Below are 15,316 nucleotides of genomic sequence, written 5' to 3'. Positions count from 1 at the left end.
TCTGGTTCATGTACTAAAAAAGATCTCCTGAATTTACATCTTAGCTCCCTCATATCACAAGAGAGAGACTTAATGACATTAGTCACCAAAAGAGTCCAATCATTAAACAAAGGTGACGTATCTTCATTTTTCCTATAATTTTGTCATTATTAACTGACTTTTTGTTGTTTAGTAAAAATTAACTGATGACATTGTTTTGATATTTGATTTTTTTTCTTATACCATAATTCACTCAAATACGATTCAGTCTGCCATCTGTCCCATACGTCCTAGCTTTATTTGTTCAACTGATATGATTTGCCTGCATATTGTAAGTGGGAACCTTTGTTTTTCTGGTCAACAATTATCATGCTCACAATAATATGGAGAGATAAAATTTATTTTTGTATTGTTTGGAGTAATTATTGGTTTGACTTTTAGGTATTTTCACATTTTTATTTTTTTTTTTTTTTGCGTTACGCAGGCCTCTCACTGTTGTGGCCTCTCCCGCTGCGGAGCACAGGCTCTGGACGCGCAGGCTCAGCGGCCATGGCTCACGGGCCTAGCTGCTCCACGGCATGTGGGATCTTCCCGGACCGGGGCACGAACTCATGTCCCCTGCATCGGCAAGCGGACTCTCAACCACTGCGCCACCAGGGAAGCCCTATTTTCACATTTTTAGAAGCAAATTATTTAAGTGGTAAAATAACCAGCATAAAACTTCTCTTCTAGAAACTGAAGTAGATCAATAGCCTCACTGACAACAGGACACTGTCCGTCCTAGAAAACAAAACATTTAAAATATTTACATCACATTAAATTTATTAATTTATCCATACATGTATGATATGTGTAAGCAATGGCTATAAACTAGTTCTTTACGGTTTTTCGCAAATGTTCTTTGAAAATGTTTAAGATGAGAAAATTAGGCATGACATCAGAAAAACACCAGAATTTTTGACTCAGAGAGAATAGCTAGTTCCTTGGGATCTTTTGTGATTACTGTTTCTTGAAATCACATATTTCAATTGATATTCTTTACGAATAAATATGACTTTTTCTTCTCTAGGTAATATGTCTTCCAGTCAAAATCACACTAGTCAATATGAATGCTATGTGATTCAAGTGAGAAATAAAATATTTTAAAACATGAGTTGAATATTTTAAGACCAATGTCTCTAGTATGCCAGTGGTTACTAAAGCACATATCCTATTAGTTTGCATTTATCTAGATGCAGGAGTCTCATCTACTCTTATTTATAAATGTTTTCTGAGTGTTCACTTATACAAAACCTCTCTAAGACAGCTAGTTAATTAGTTAGCTAGGTAAGTAAAGATAGAGACGTCTGATATCTAATAAGTATCCTAAAGTGTAATATAAAAATGTTGTAAGGCATCGGATATCATATACTGAAAAAAATGCTCTACAGTTTTCCTTCTAAAATAGTTGTGTCAACTGTTCTCATTGCAATTTGAGGTTTGGGATGATGTCTTTAAATAGAATGTTTTATTTCTTCTTCCAGAGTTCTCCTCGTTCCATCATAAGGAAAACTATACAAACTTTTTTCCCCCTTTTCTTTCTTTTTAATTTTATTATTTATTTATTCACTTATTTAATATTTATTTATTTATTTATTTGGGACATAGCAGTGCTAGAATAGTCATCATCTGACAGACTAGAAAATCTCACATCTATTTAAAGATAATTGGCATATGATTGTTTTTGACAACATGTCATAGTTATCCCAGCTCACTTATAACACATATATATTTACCAATCACTATCAACTATAGTAAAGAGAAGAGTGAAACAATTTAACCTTTATTAATGCCTAGAGACCTTTATTAATGCCATGATCCCATTATGACCTCATTTCTATCCTCAGTGTTCTCCTTATCTAGTACGGGGTGGAGTCAGAACACATATGTATGTATAAATATAAGGCAAAATAAAGAAAATTGATCACACACACCTCTATTATGGCTAAGTGCAGTGCACATACCTAGATGCAGTTATTACAGATAACTACAGGAATTCAGGATCCTATCTTGGAAGCAATAGCATTTGAGGCAGGTATTGGACCTTAATGGAATGCTCTAAGAACAAATGGGGTGAAATGGGGAAGGAATACCATTCAGAGAGAACAAAATGAATAAAATCACAGGGTGAGTGTATACGTATAGAGAGATATGGCTAGAAAGTTAATACTGGAGTGAAATCACGGAAGGCCGTATATACCAGACAATTGGTTTCAGACCTAATGAAACACTTTTGAAGTTTCTGGAGAGAGAAGTCAGATGGTCTCATCTTTCTTTTAGGAATATAACTTTGGAGGTGATATGAAGGAAGGCTTAGAGTGATGATGGTTATTTGGGAAAGATAATTTTTCAAACGAACTGATACAAAAACACTTTGAAATATATGAAGTGCTTTACAAATGTAAATTTAAGAATCAGTAGGGAAATAAATAACCTGGTTGATGTTGAGGATAGCACCATTTCAAGTATTAAAGACATTCCCATTTTTGCATCTACCAGGGATAAACCTGTAGATCAGTGATTTCTAAACTTACTTGACAATAAAAATCACCTTAAGTATTAGTTAAACACATGAATATCAAAACCCATTGAAAAAGAATTTCCTGGGAAGGGGCTTGGTAAAAGTTTTAACAAGCTCTTCAAATGATTTTTAACTGAGGAGAATAAGAGAAACCTTCTTGTCTAAATCAGGGCTTTTCAACCTTGTTAAATGGAGATTCTGATGCATTAGGTTGTGTGGTGGGCATTCTGGGTTTCTAACAAACCCTCAGGTGATATCAATGCTGTTGATCCATAGACCACAGACACTCTGGGTAACAAGGGACTAAACTGTTATTTATCTCTGAATGAGGAGTGTAAATGGGTTAATATAATCATATATGTTCTAGCTCTGTCCAAAGAGGCACCTAGAAGCAATGATAAACAAAAAGTAATAAGTACACCTAGCACCTAGATCTTGGTTTCTAAAACCATTTTCATATTAAAGAAATGGGCTCCTTGTAGAAGTGGTTGATTCTAGGCTAGGGAGTGAAAAATACAAGATGAGCCTGTAGCATCTTGTGGTGCTAGAGAAAAAAAGAAGTGCTCAAAAAAGGATGATACTATGTCAAAAAGATACAGAAGCTTCCCTAAAACAACTCCCAATAGCCAAAGATGGAATAATTTGAGGAACAAAATAAATAACAGCAGTATTGGATTATATCCCAAAAAAATAAATAACCATGAGGTCATAATAATAAAAATAATTGTGTAAATGTAAATGGGGGAAGAGGGACAGCTCTCCCTTAAAACATAATTCCAATATTCCCAATTTCCAGTGAGGAAATAGAAACTCACCAATAAAACAATAATAATTGTTGGAGGCAAGATCCATCCGTGGGTAAAAGTTTGAGGAGAAACAGGATATTTGCACAGTCTTAAAAATATCTCCCCCAGGATATATAATATTTAAAAAGGGCACAACAGTAACTTGACTGTGGAGAAACCTGATGGGCAACATCTTAGCCAAGTGATAAATGTTAACATCATCTGTAAGAGACATATCAGCATCATGGTTGAAATTAGATTATGTTGCTTGTGTGGTACTCCTGCCGAAAATTAATAACCTAAATCTAATGATGAAAAACATACCAGACAACTTCAAATTAAGGAATGATCTACAAAATACATGACCAGTCCTCCCTCCGTGAAGTCAGGGAAAAACTCTGGAACTGGCACAGAATGGAGGAGACAGGAGGATAACGCAGCTCCATGTGTGTGGGACCGTGGCTTAGACCTTATAACAGAAAAAGGACATTAGTGAAAAAGGCAGAGGAAATCCAAATAGAGTCTACAGTATAATTAATATATTGAATGATTATTAATGTATTAATTTTGATCATTTTACTATGGTATATAAAATGTTAACATTAAGGAAATCTGGGTGACATATGTGATCACAAGTACTCTTTTTTGCAATTTTTCTGTAAGTCTTTTTCTCAAGATAAAAAGTTATGAGAAAAAAAAAAGAAAAGAAAAAGAAAAAAAAAGAAAAAAAAGTTATGAGAGTTAAAATTAATTATTTGTGTTATTTAAAAAGTATTCCTCAAATGTCTCGCTTTTATAAAATCCCTAAGAAACTGTCAGTTTCTTTCACTTTCTCAGTTTCTTTTACTTTCTCCAGTCTTACATATGGTTGTTATCAAAACTGTAAAAGGCTTAGAAGTCCTGTCTGAGTAACTGAACCTCACACTGGTAAAATTTAATTTTGTTAAAATTCTATGTCTTCGATTACTTAATGATTAATGAGATTAATAGTGACACAGAAAAATAATTTTCTTATTTGCTTGATCGGCATGTGAGAATTATTTCATAGGCTATAATTATTTTTTTCCTTTTGTTCATTTGGGACATTTGTAAATGTAAATATAACTTTGAAAATGTCATGAAAGGTAAGCAAATTCTTTATTATAAAACAGATTGAAATTTCTGAGGAACAGACTACATAGAAGGCCATTGTTAAAAACCCTTCTATAGAAGCAGGAAAAACAGGAATCAAGTGAAATAAAGAGAAAAGGAAATTAGAAAGGTTATATAGTGGAAACATTATTTTCTAGATAATAATACTATATATATTAGGAGTTTAATGAAAACACATTTGTGTAGTTTTTAATTACATATGTATCTCATTTTTATTACCAGTGTCTATTAATAATGTATATTTTATTGATAACATATTCATCAGTTATGATACTAGGTAGAACTCTAAGATTCCACCCACTGATGTTCATGTTCTATATATACTCCTCCTCCCTGAGTGTGGGTGGAACCTGTAAATATGATGGGATTGGCATGTGATTAGGTTGATAATAAGTTGTCTTTCAGTCAATAATAAAAGAAGCCTATCCCGATTGTCCTGACCTCATCATAGGAGCCTTTAAAAGAAGATAAAGCATCGTAGAAGTGTGTTCCTACTGGCCTTGAAGTCAAAGCCACTGTGAATTCTACTGATCCAAGGAACTCGATTCTGCCAACGACCAGCTGAGCTTGGAAGATGAGCCTCACATTGAGACCCAAGCTGGCCAACGTCATGACTGTAGCCTTGTGAGACTTGTCCAAACATCTTACCCACGGACACTGTGACTGTTGATCTAAATACTTTAGACAGAAAATACCATATTTGAAACATAGTTATGTTATTGACATTCTAGTGATACAAATTTTCTTAATAGCACCTTCTGTTTTAGAAATGAAACAGCATTCCTTTTTTCAAAAATTACTGAAAGGGCTACTCTATTTTATTTCTATTACATTATTTTCTAATTCTTCATTTTGTATATTTATAGCAAAAATATAATGAATATTTATGGGAGACAATACATCTAGAATCATAAAACAAGTTATAAATGTACGTATTTGTGTAGATAGAAGGGCTTTTTGTAGACAATTATAAGTATTACTATCTCCATAGATGGGTACTTTCTATACACAGATATGTGACAGCAAATTATCATTCTAATCTGATTCTTTATACTAGTAATAGTAACTAGTAAATGATGTTTTTCTATCTTCCACATAAAATGAAAGAAATTATATATATTTTTTCCAAAGTAAAGATGGGTCTTTCTGCCAATAAATAAAAAAAGTCATAACACACCTGTGAGCAAAGGGCCATAATGAGTTTAATAAGATATCAGTATTTGTGTAACATACCACAGTGCTATAATACCACTTGCCTGGGTTGAAAATTGAGGTTTCATTGCATGTTCTCTAATGCCTTAAGAAAAAGGTTAATAGAGCCAATAAAACATTTTTAATGTTTTTTTCTATCTGGGCCTATTTATTCATTTACCAATTATTTGTTGAGTGCCTGTGTCCTATTTGTAGTAACTGCCCTCGACTTTACTCTTAATATCTGAAAATCATTTCAACAAATATATCTAGATCTCAGAGTAAATATCCAGTCTGTAATGTGTGACAGACATATATAAAAAACGCTATTTTGCTTAATGAAAATTGACATATAATATAAAAAATTACAATTTGGCTCAAGTTGTGATCTAATGTTTTGAGAAATAACTGATTCCAAATGTTAAGTTCAACAACCATGATATAACTATTGCTTTTTTTCTAGTACTGTAAATATTCTTAAAAATGTATTTTTGTGAATAAGTACATGACATAGACAATACAGTGATAGTGCACCTAATTCAATGATTACAATATTGGTGGAAATATATAGAAGAAAAGATTACTACTTTAAATCTGTGTTGTTCAATAACATAGCCTCTAAACCCATGTGACTATTTAAATTTAAATTAATGAAAATTAAATAAAATTAAAAATTTAGTTACTCAGCCACATGTGGCTATTTGAAACACAGAGAACATTTCCCATAGCACAGAAAGTTCTTTTGGACAGCACTGTTCCAGATAATATATGTAAACTGTTCTTCAAGAGTTTGTAAAACAATATTACACCAGGATGCAAGTTAAGTAAATACCCAATTATTCTGAGAATATATTTTACAGTGTATCCATGCGTTTAATTTCATAAAATACATTGGGGTCATTACTGCAGTTTAACTGACTATCAGGGAGCTACAAACACATTTTATTTCTAATGTTTTAACTTTATCAGGCTATGGCTCATTTGGCTGATTACTAAAAGGAGCCCAAAGGACAAATTTACTCCATTCCCAACAAAATCTTAGGTCTATATAATAAACTACACAGTCTTTAGGTGAATTTAGTGTTTTTCTCAAAAATTTCCAATTGAAAAATGATTTAATTGAAATAAAAACCTACCAATGGATAACTGAAGTGAAAGGATGAATGAGAAAGTAAAAGGTCTGAAATCAGGAGTGTTGTCCATTTATAAGGAAAATGTTTTTAAAAGCTTTTAAAATCAATTTCAATTTCATATATTTATATATAGTATATATATTATACATATAAACTATACATATATATTTGTATATAAATTACATATGCAAGTATATAATTTATTTTTGAGGTATATACTTTTGGGAAATAACATGTCTGTATTACTTATTAAAACATCAAGAACTTTTCTTTATAAATAAAACAATGTAACAACTAATAGTTCTTTAATTCCTACTGTGTGCCAGACCCTGTACTATGTGATTTATAATAAATATCTCATTTAATAATCTATATGTACTTCTACATACCTGTGGAAGAGTTTAACACCCTTGGAATCCTTATATTTACAAATAAATAGCTATCTCACAAGAAAGTGAGTAACAAAAACTAAAAGCTTTGACCTGGAACATTTCAGTAAGTTACATGACTTCAACATTCAAAACACGTAAGACCCAAAAGAGCAATTTAGAGCTTAACTGTATAAATAATCTCAGTTTTGTTTAACCAAACTATGTCTCACTCAGATTTATTTGCTCTTTTAAAATGAAGAAAACTAAAATTGTAAGCTACTTTTTACAAAATATTTTACCCATTTCCTTACTGGCACAATTATAGAATCTACAGTAAAAGTATAAATTCAATCTCCAAAATTTTTAGTTTATGAAATGAATATAAAACGCTGAAACACTTGCTTTTCCTTTGACATTAAATGTGTCTGAGACTTAAGAAGTACAAATGAGAAAAAGAGAGATACAGATTGTCTTCTCTTCTTGAAAGGGAATACAGGAGTCTTTATATTTTTTTCACATTATATGTATTAGTTAATCGAAATCATGTGTCAAAAGGAAAAGTTATGAAAAGCAAAGCAACATTTTCAGTTTCAGTTGTAAGGAATATGATGCTACTACAAATGATTAAAGATAAAAACATAAGTATCCAAAAACAATGATGGAGTAATGCTGAAACATTCAGAATCAGAGTGCTTTTACAGAAAAAAAAAAGTAAACCTTCAGATCTGGTCAAGCGTTACGACTTTAAATTTACAGAGCAAGTGAGTAATATGCTTAAAATTAAAAGATATATATGTACGTGGTGTCTTAATCATTCTATATTTGAATATGCAAACAAGTTGAATCCAATCATATTCATCACTGAACTTGAATGGCAGCAAAGGGGAAATTAGGACACGTTCCACTTCATCCTTCAGCCATTTGAAGGGAAATGCGAGAAAGGAAAAGTGGCATTTACTAAGCAATTAAAAATAAGAACTACAAGGCTTATTTCTTCACATTTATAATATTCAAATTTGCAGGGGGAATTAATGGGTCATTAAAAAAGGTCAAGAGAAAGGGTCATCGATGACTTTCGTCAGATAATTTCAAAGAATGAGATATAGATGCTAAATATCAAAAGATATTTACCTTTTCTACTAACCTAACAAATGTTTCAAGTGTTGAATAAATATCAATAGCTATTCAGACTGGCAAGAATTCCAGTAGTAAAGAGAAATGTATTTTATTTATAACAAATGTTTTTGAATCTGACAAAAATATTTAGGTTGACTGATGTGTGTGTACAGATATGCACACATGTATGTATGTAAAAACCATTTATTGTTTTGAATGCCCATCACATCTTGCTTTTTGCTCTCATTTTAGTACTTATCACAGTTGATGTCCTGGGGTGGCATTCATTCTATGACAATGAGGTCCCTCACATTATTTCTCAAACGGAGAAGTGGTTAAGATTTACGGATTATGTCCAGCATTTATCATCGTTGACATTTTCATCATTTATAACATTATAAGAGTGTTTTTTATGTGACATACACTTTGCCAAAAGGATTACATATGTTATCTTATTCAATCCTACAACAAACCTACCAGCTAGGTTCAATTATAACTTACATTTTATGCAAAGTAAAATTGAGATTACTTATTACATTCAGTGTTTATGGCTTTCATCGTTTCTCTAAACATAAGCTCCACGATTGGAGGGTCATTTGTCTTTTCCTTTCATTGATCAATTGCCTAGAATTCAATTGCCTAGAATAACACCTACCATATTAAAAATAATAACCACCCATTAAAAAAAAGTTGACAGGGTCAAATAAATCACACCCTATGAGCTCAAGGTTGGAGGAGGGCAGAGGGAGGAGATGACTGGAAGAGAAAAAGCGCAGAGTCAGAAAGGTCGAGGAGATTGGTTCAAGATGGCGGAGCAGAAGGACATGCTCTCGCTCCCTCTTTTGAGAACACCGGAATCACAACTAACTGCTGAACCATCATCAATAGGAAGACACTGGAACTCACCAAAAAAGATACCTCACATGCAAAGACAAAGGAGAAGCCACAATGAGATGGTAGGAGGAATGCTATCACAATAAAATCAAATCCCATAACTGCTGGGTGGGTGACTCACAAACTGGAGAACACTTATACCACAGAAGTCCACCCATTGGAGTGAAAGTTCTGAGCCACATGTCAGGCTTCCCAACGTGGGGGTCTGGCAACAGGAGGAGGAATTCCTAGAGAATCAGACTTTGAAGGCTAGCGGGATTAAAGTTTTACTGAGCTCTGCCCACAAGAGCAACAGCCAGCTCTACCCACCACCAGTCCCTCCCACCAGGAAACTTCCACAAGCCTCTGAAATAGCCTCATCCACCAGAGGGAAGACAGCAGAAGCAAGAAGAACTACAATCCCGAAGCCTGTGGAACAAAAACCACATTCACAGAAAGATAGACAAGACGAAAACGCAGAGGGCTATGTAACAGATGAAGGAAAAAGATAAAACCCCAGAAAAAAAAACCTAAATGAAATGGAGATAGGCAATCTTCCAGAAAAAGAATTCAGAATAATGATAGTGAAGATGATCCAGGACCTCGGAAAAAGAATGGAGGCAAAGATCCAGAAGATGCAAAAAAATGTTTAACAAAGATCTACAAGAATTAAAGAACAAACAAACAGAGATGAACAATACAATAACTTAAATGAAAACTACACTATAAGGAATCAATAGCAGAATAACTGAGGCAGAAGAACGGATAAGTGACCTGGAAGACAGAATGGTGGAATTCACTGCTGCAGAACAGAATAAAGAAAAATGAATGAAAAGAAATAAAGACAGCCCAAGAGACCTCTGGGACAATATTAAACACACCAACATTTGCATTACAGGGATCCAGAAGGAGAAGAGAGAGAGAAAGGACCCGAGAAAATATCTGAAGAGATTATAGTCGAAAACTTCCCTAACGTGGGAAAGGAAACAGCCACCCAACTCCAGGAAGCACAGAGAGACCCATATAGGATAAACCCAAGGAGAAACATGCTGAGACACATAGTATTCAAATTTGCAAAAATTAAACACAAAGAAAAATTACTGAAAGCAGCAAGGTAAAAATGACAAATAACATACAAGGGAACTCCCATAAGGTTAACAGCTGATTTCTCAGCAGAAACTCCACCAGCCAGAAGGCAGTGGCATGACATACTTAACGTGATGAAAGAGGAGAACCTACAACCAAGATTACTCTACCTGGCAAGGATCTCATTCAGATTCAATGGAGAAATCAAAAGCTTTACAGACAAGCAAAAGCTAAGAGAACTGAGCACAGCCAAACCAGCTCTACAACAAATGCTAAAGGAACTTCTCTAAGTGGAAAACACCAAAGAAGAAAAGAACCTACAAAAACAAACTCAAAACAATTAAGAAAATGGTCATAGGAACATACATTTCGATAATTACCTTAAACGTGAATGGATTAAATGCTCCAACCAAAAGACACAGGCTAGCTGAATGGATACAAAAACAAGACCCACATATATGCTGTCTACAAGAGACCCACTTCAGACCTAGGGACACATACAGATTGAAAGTGAGGGGATGGAAAAAGATATTCCATGCAAATGGAAATCAAAAGAAAGCTGCAGTAGCAATACTCATATGAGATAAAATAGGCTTTAAAATAAAGAATGTTACAAGAGACAAGGAAGGACACTGTGTAATGATCAAGGGATCAATCCAAGAAGAAGATATAACAACTATAAATATATATGCACCCAACATAGGAGCACCTCAATATATAAGGCAACTGCTAACAGCTCTAAAAGAGGAAATTGACAGTAACATAATAATAGTGGGGGACTTTAACACCTCACTTACACCAATGGACAGATTATCCAAACAAAAAATTAATAAGGAAACAGAAGCTTTAAATGACACAATAGACCAGATAGATTTAATTGATATTTATAGGACATTCCATCCAAAAACTGCAGATTACACTTTCTTGGAAAGTGCACACAGAACACTCTTCAGGATAGAGCACATCTTGGGTCACAAATCAAGTCTCAGTAAATTTAAGAAAACTGAAATCATATCAAGCATCTTTTCTGACAACAATGATATGAGATTAGAAATGCATTACAGAGAAAACAACGTAAAAAACACGAACACATGGAGGCTAAACAATACGTTATTAAATAACCAAGAGATCACTGAAGAAATCAAAGAGGAAATCAAAAAATACCTAAGGACAAATGACAACAAAAACACGACAATCCAAAACCTATGGGATGCAGCAAAAGCAGTTCTAAGGGGGAAGTTTATAGCTATACAAGCCTGCCTCAAGAAACAAGAAAAATCTCAAATAAACAATCTAACCTTACACCTAAAGAAATCAGAGAAAGAAGAACAAACAAAACCCAAAGTCAGTAGAAGGAAAGAAATCATAAAGATCAGAGCAGAAATAAATGAAATAGAAACAAAGAAAACAATAGCAAAGATCAATAAAACTAAAAGCTGGTTCTTTGAGAAGATAAACAAAATTGATAAACCATTAGCCAGACTCATCAGGAAAAAGAAGGAGAGGACACAAATCAATAAAATTAGAAATGAAAAAGAAGTTACAACAGACATGGCAAAAATACCAAGCATCCTAAGAGACTACTACAAGCAACTCTATGCCAATAAAATGGACAACCTGGAAGAAATGGACAAATTCTTAGAAAGGGATAAGCTTCCAAGACCGAACCAGAAAATATGAACAGAACAATCACAAGTAATGAAATTGAAACTGTGATTGAAACTCTCCCAACAAATAAAAGTCCAGGACCAGATGGCATCCCAGGTGAATTCTAATAAACATTTAGAGAAGAACTAACACCCATCTTTCTCAAACTCTTCCAAAAAATTGCAGAGGAAGGAACACTCCCAAACTCATTCTATGAGGCCACCAACACCCTGACACCAAAACAAGACAAAGATACTACAAAAAAAGAAAATAACAGACCAATATCATTGATGAATATAGATGCAAAAATCCTCAACAAAATACTAGCAAACAGAATCCAACAACACATTAAAAGGATCATACACCATGATCAAGTGGGATTTATCCCAGAGATGCAAGGATTCTTCAATATATGCAAATCAATCAATGTGATACACCAAATTAACAAATTGAAGAATAAAAACTGTATGATCATCTCAATAAATGCAGAAAAAGCTTTTGACAATATTCAACACACATTTATGATAAAAACTCTCAGAAAGTGGGCATAGAGGGAACCTACTGCAACATAATAAAGGCCATGTACGACAAACCCACAGCAAACATCAATCTCAATGGTGAAAAACTGAAAGCATTTCCTCTAAGATTAGGAAGAAGACAAGAATGTCCACTCTCACCACTATTATTCAACATAGTTTTGGAAGTCCTAGCCACAGCAATCAAAGAAGAAAAAGAAATAAAAGGAATACAAATTGGAAAAGAAGAATAAAACGGTCACTGTTTGCAGATGACATGTTACTATACATAGAGAAGATGCCACCAGAAAACTACTAGAACTAATCAATGAATTTGGTAAAGTTGCAGGATACAAAATTAATGCACAGAAATCTCTTGCATTCCTATACATTAATGATGAAAAATCTGAAAGAGAAATTAAGGAAACACTTCCATTTACCATTGCAACAAAAAGAACAAAATACCTAGGAATAAACCTACCTAGGAACAAAAGACCTGTATGCAGAAAACTATAAGACACTGATGAAAGAAATTAAAGATGATACCAACAGATGGAGAGATATACTATGTTCTTGAATTGGAAGAATCAATATTGTGAAAATGACTATACTACCCAAAGCAATCTACAGATTCAATGCAATCCCCATCAAATCACCAATGGCATTTTTTTACAGAATTAGAACAAAAAATCTTAAAATTTGTATGGAGACACAAAAGACCCCGAATAGCCAAAGCAGTCTTGAGGGAAAAAACGCAGCTGGAGGAATCAGATTCCCTGACTTCAGACTATACTACAAACCTACAGTAATCAAGACAATATGGTACTGGAACAAAAACACAAATATAGATCAATGGAACAGGATAGAAAGCCCAGAGATAAACACACGCACCTATGGTCAACTAATCTATGACAAAGGAGGCACGGATATACAATGGAGAAAAGACAGCCTCTTCAATAAGTGATGCTGGGAAAACTGGACAGCTACATGTAAAAGAATGAAATTAGAACACTCCTTAACACCATACACAAAAATAAACTCAAAAAGGATTAGAGACCTAATAAATGTAAGACCGGGCACTATAAAACTCTTAGAGGAAAACATAGGAAGAACACTCTTTGACATAAATCACAGAAAGATCTTTTTTGATCCACCTCCTAGAGTAACGGAAATAAAAACAAAAATAAAAAAATGGGACCTAATGAAACTTCAAAGCTTTTGCATAGCAAAGGAAACCATAAAGAAGACGAAAATACAACCCTCAGAATGGGAGAAAGTATTTGCAAACGAATCAACAGACAAAGGATTAATCTCCAAAATATATAAACAGCTCATGCAGCTCAATATTAAAAAAACAAACAACCCAATCCAAAAGTGGGCAGAAGACCTAAACAGACATTTCTCCAACGAATACATACAGATGGCCAAGAGGCACATGAAAAGCTGCTCAACATCACTAATTATTAGAGAAATGCAAATCAGAACTACCATGAGGTATCACCTCACACCAGTTAGAATGGGCCTCATCAGAAAATCTACAAACAACAAATGCTGGAGAAGGTGTGGAGAAAACGGAACCCTCTTGCACCGGTGGTGGGAATGTAAATTGATACAGCCACTATGGAGAACAGTATGGAGGTTCCTTAAAAAACTAGAAATAGAATTATCATACGACCAGCAATCTCACTACTGGTCATATACCCAGAAAAAAACATAATTCAAAAAGACACATGCACCCCAATGTTCATTGCAGCACTCTTTACAATAGCCAGGTAATGGAAGCAACCTAAATGACCATTGACAAATCAAACAACCACCTAACTGTGGTTAGTTTTGTGTTTATTTCTCAAATACTAGTTATCACTGGTTCATGCACATGAAACTCTACTGCCCCTGATTAGGGCCTTTTTCTGTATTTATCTAATCTTGTCCTTATTTTTTTTTGTTTACCAAAATCCCTAACATGTCAATTTGCTGAAAGCAATGTTGAAAATAAACATCTTTAAAAGCTTTAAAAACTCTTAAGAAAAGTGGGGAGTCAAAATTACTAAAAATAGCTTTGGAGTGAGCTTTAACATTCACTTTGGCTTCAGTATACTTAAGTGTTATTTTCAGACATGAAGTTTAAAGATCTTAAGCACAATCTTTCCTTCAAATTCTGTTATGTTTTGAACTGAAATTTGGTTCAGAGAGAGGGAGAGGGTAGGTTGAATTTCAAGATCCATGTTTAAGAAGGGGATCATATGTGTTTAATACTCTCCATTATGGGTTGAGTCATGTCTCCCCAAAGTTTATACTGAAGCAATAATCCCCAGTACTTCAGAATATGCCCTTATTTGGCAATTGGCTGCAGATGTTAAGATGAAGTCATAATGGAGTAGGGTGAGCCCCTACTCTAATATAATTGTCATTATTATGAAAAGGGTAAATTTGGACACAAATATCACACAAATGCCATGTGAAGATGTAGGTAGAGATCAAGGTGATGCTTCTACAAGCCAAGGAAGGCCAAAGATTGCCAGCAACTCATCAGAATCTAGAGGAGATGCAAGGCACAGAATCTTCCTCCCAGTCGCCAAAGGAACCAGCCTGTCGTCACCCTGATCTCAGACTTCTAGCCTCCAGAAGTGCAAGACAATAAATTGCTGTTGTTTAAGTGACCCACTTTGTAGAAGTTCGTTACAGCAGCCCTAACAAACTAACACACCCTCCTTCCTTAGAACTTGTTCTATTTTTCACGTTAAAGGGCAACCAAATCTTATCATCCAGATAAAGTTTATTCCATTAAATACTGAGGTACAAATCAAAATACTCATGAATGTCCAAAACAGCCAATTATTTTCATTGCTTTTTAGTCAATAACTAATGTTAGATACTCTAAACTTTTGGTTAAAATGCAATACATTTC

At 34.0% G+C, this 15,316-nt stretch overlaps 1 protein-coding gene across 7 annotated transcripts in view; it reads right to left on the bottom strand.

The window, feature by feature from the left end:
- The window catches only part of CCSER1 (coiled-coil serine rich protein 1), a 1,274,678-nt gene that overhangs the window by 837,455 nt on the left and 421,907 nt on the right, over positions 1–15,316 (bottom strand). The gene's annotated exons all lie outside the window — the stretch shown is intronic.

Source organism: Orcinus orca, chromosome 4, assembly GCF_937001465.1.
Source record: "Orcinus orca chromosome 4, mOrcOrc1.1, whole genome shotgun sequence".
In the NCBI taxonomy this organism is placed as follows: domain Eukaryota; kingdom Metazoa; phylum Chordata; class Mammalia; order Artiodactyla; family Delphinidae; genus Orcinus; species Orcinus orca.
This window is presented reverse-complemented; position numbering and strand designations above follow the sequence as displayed.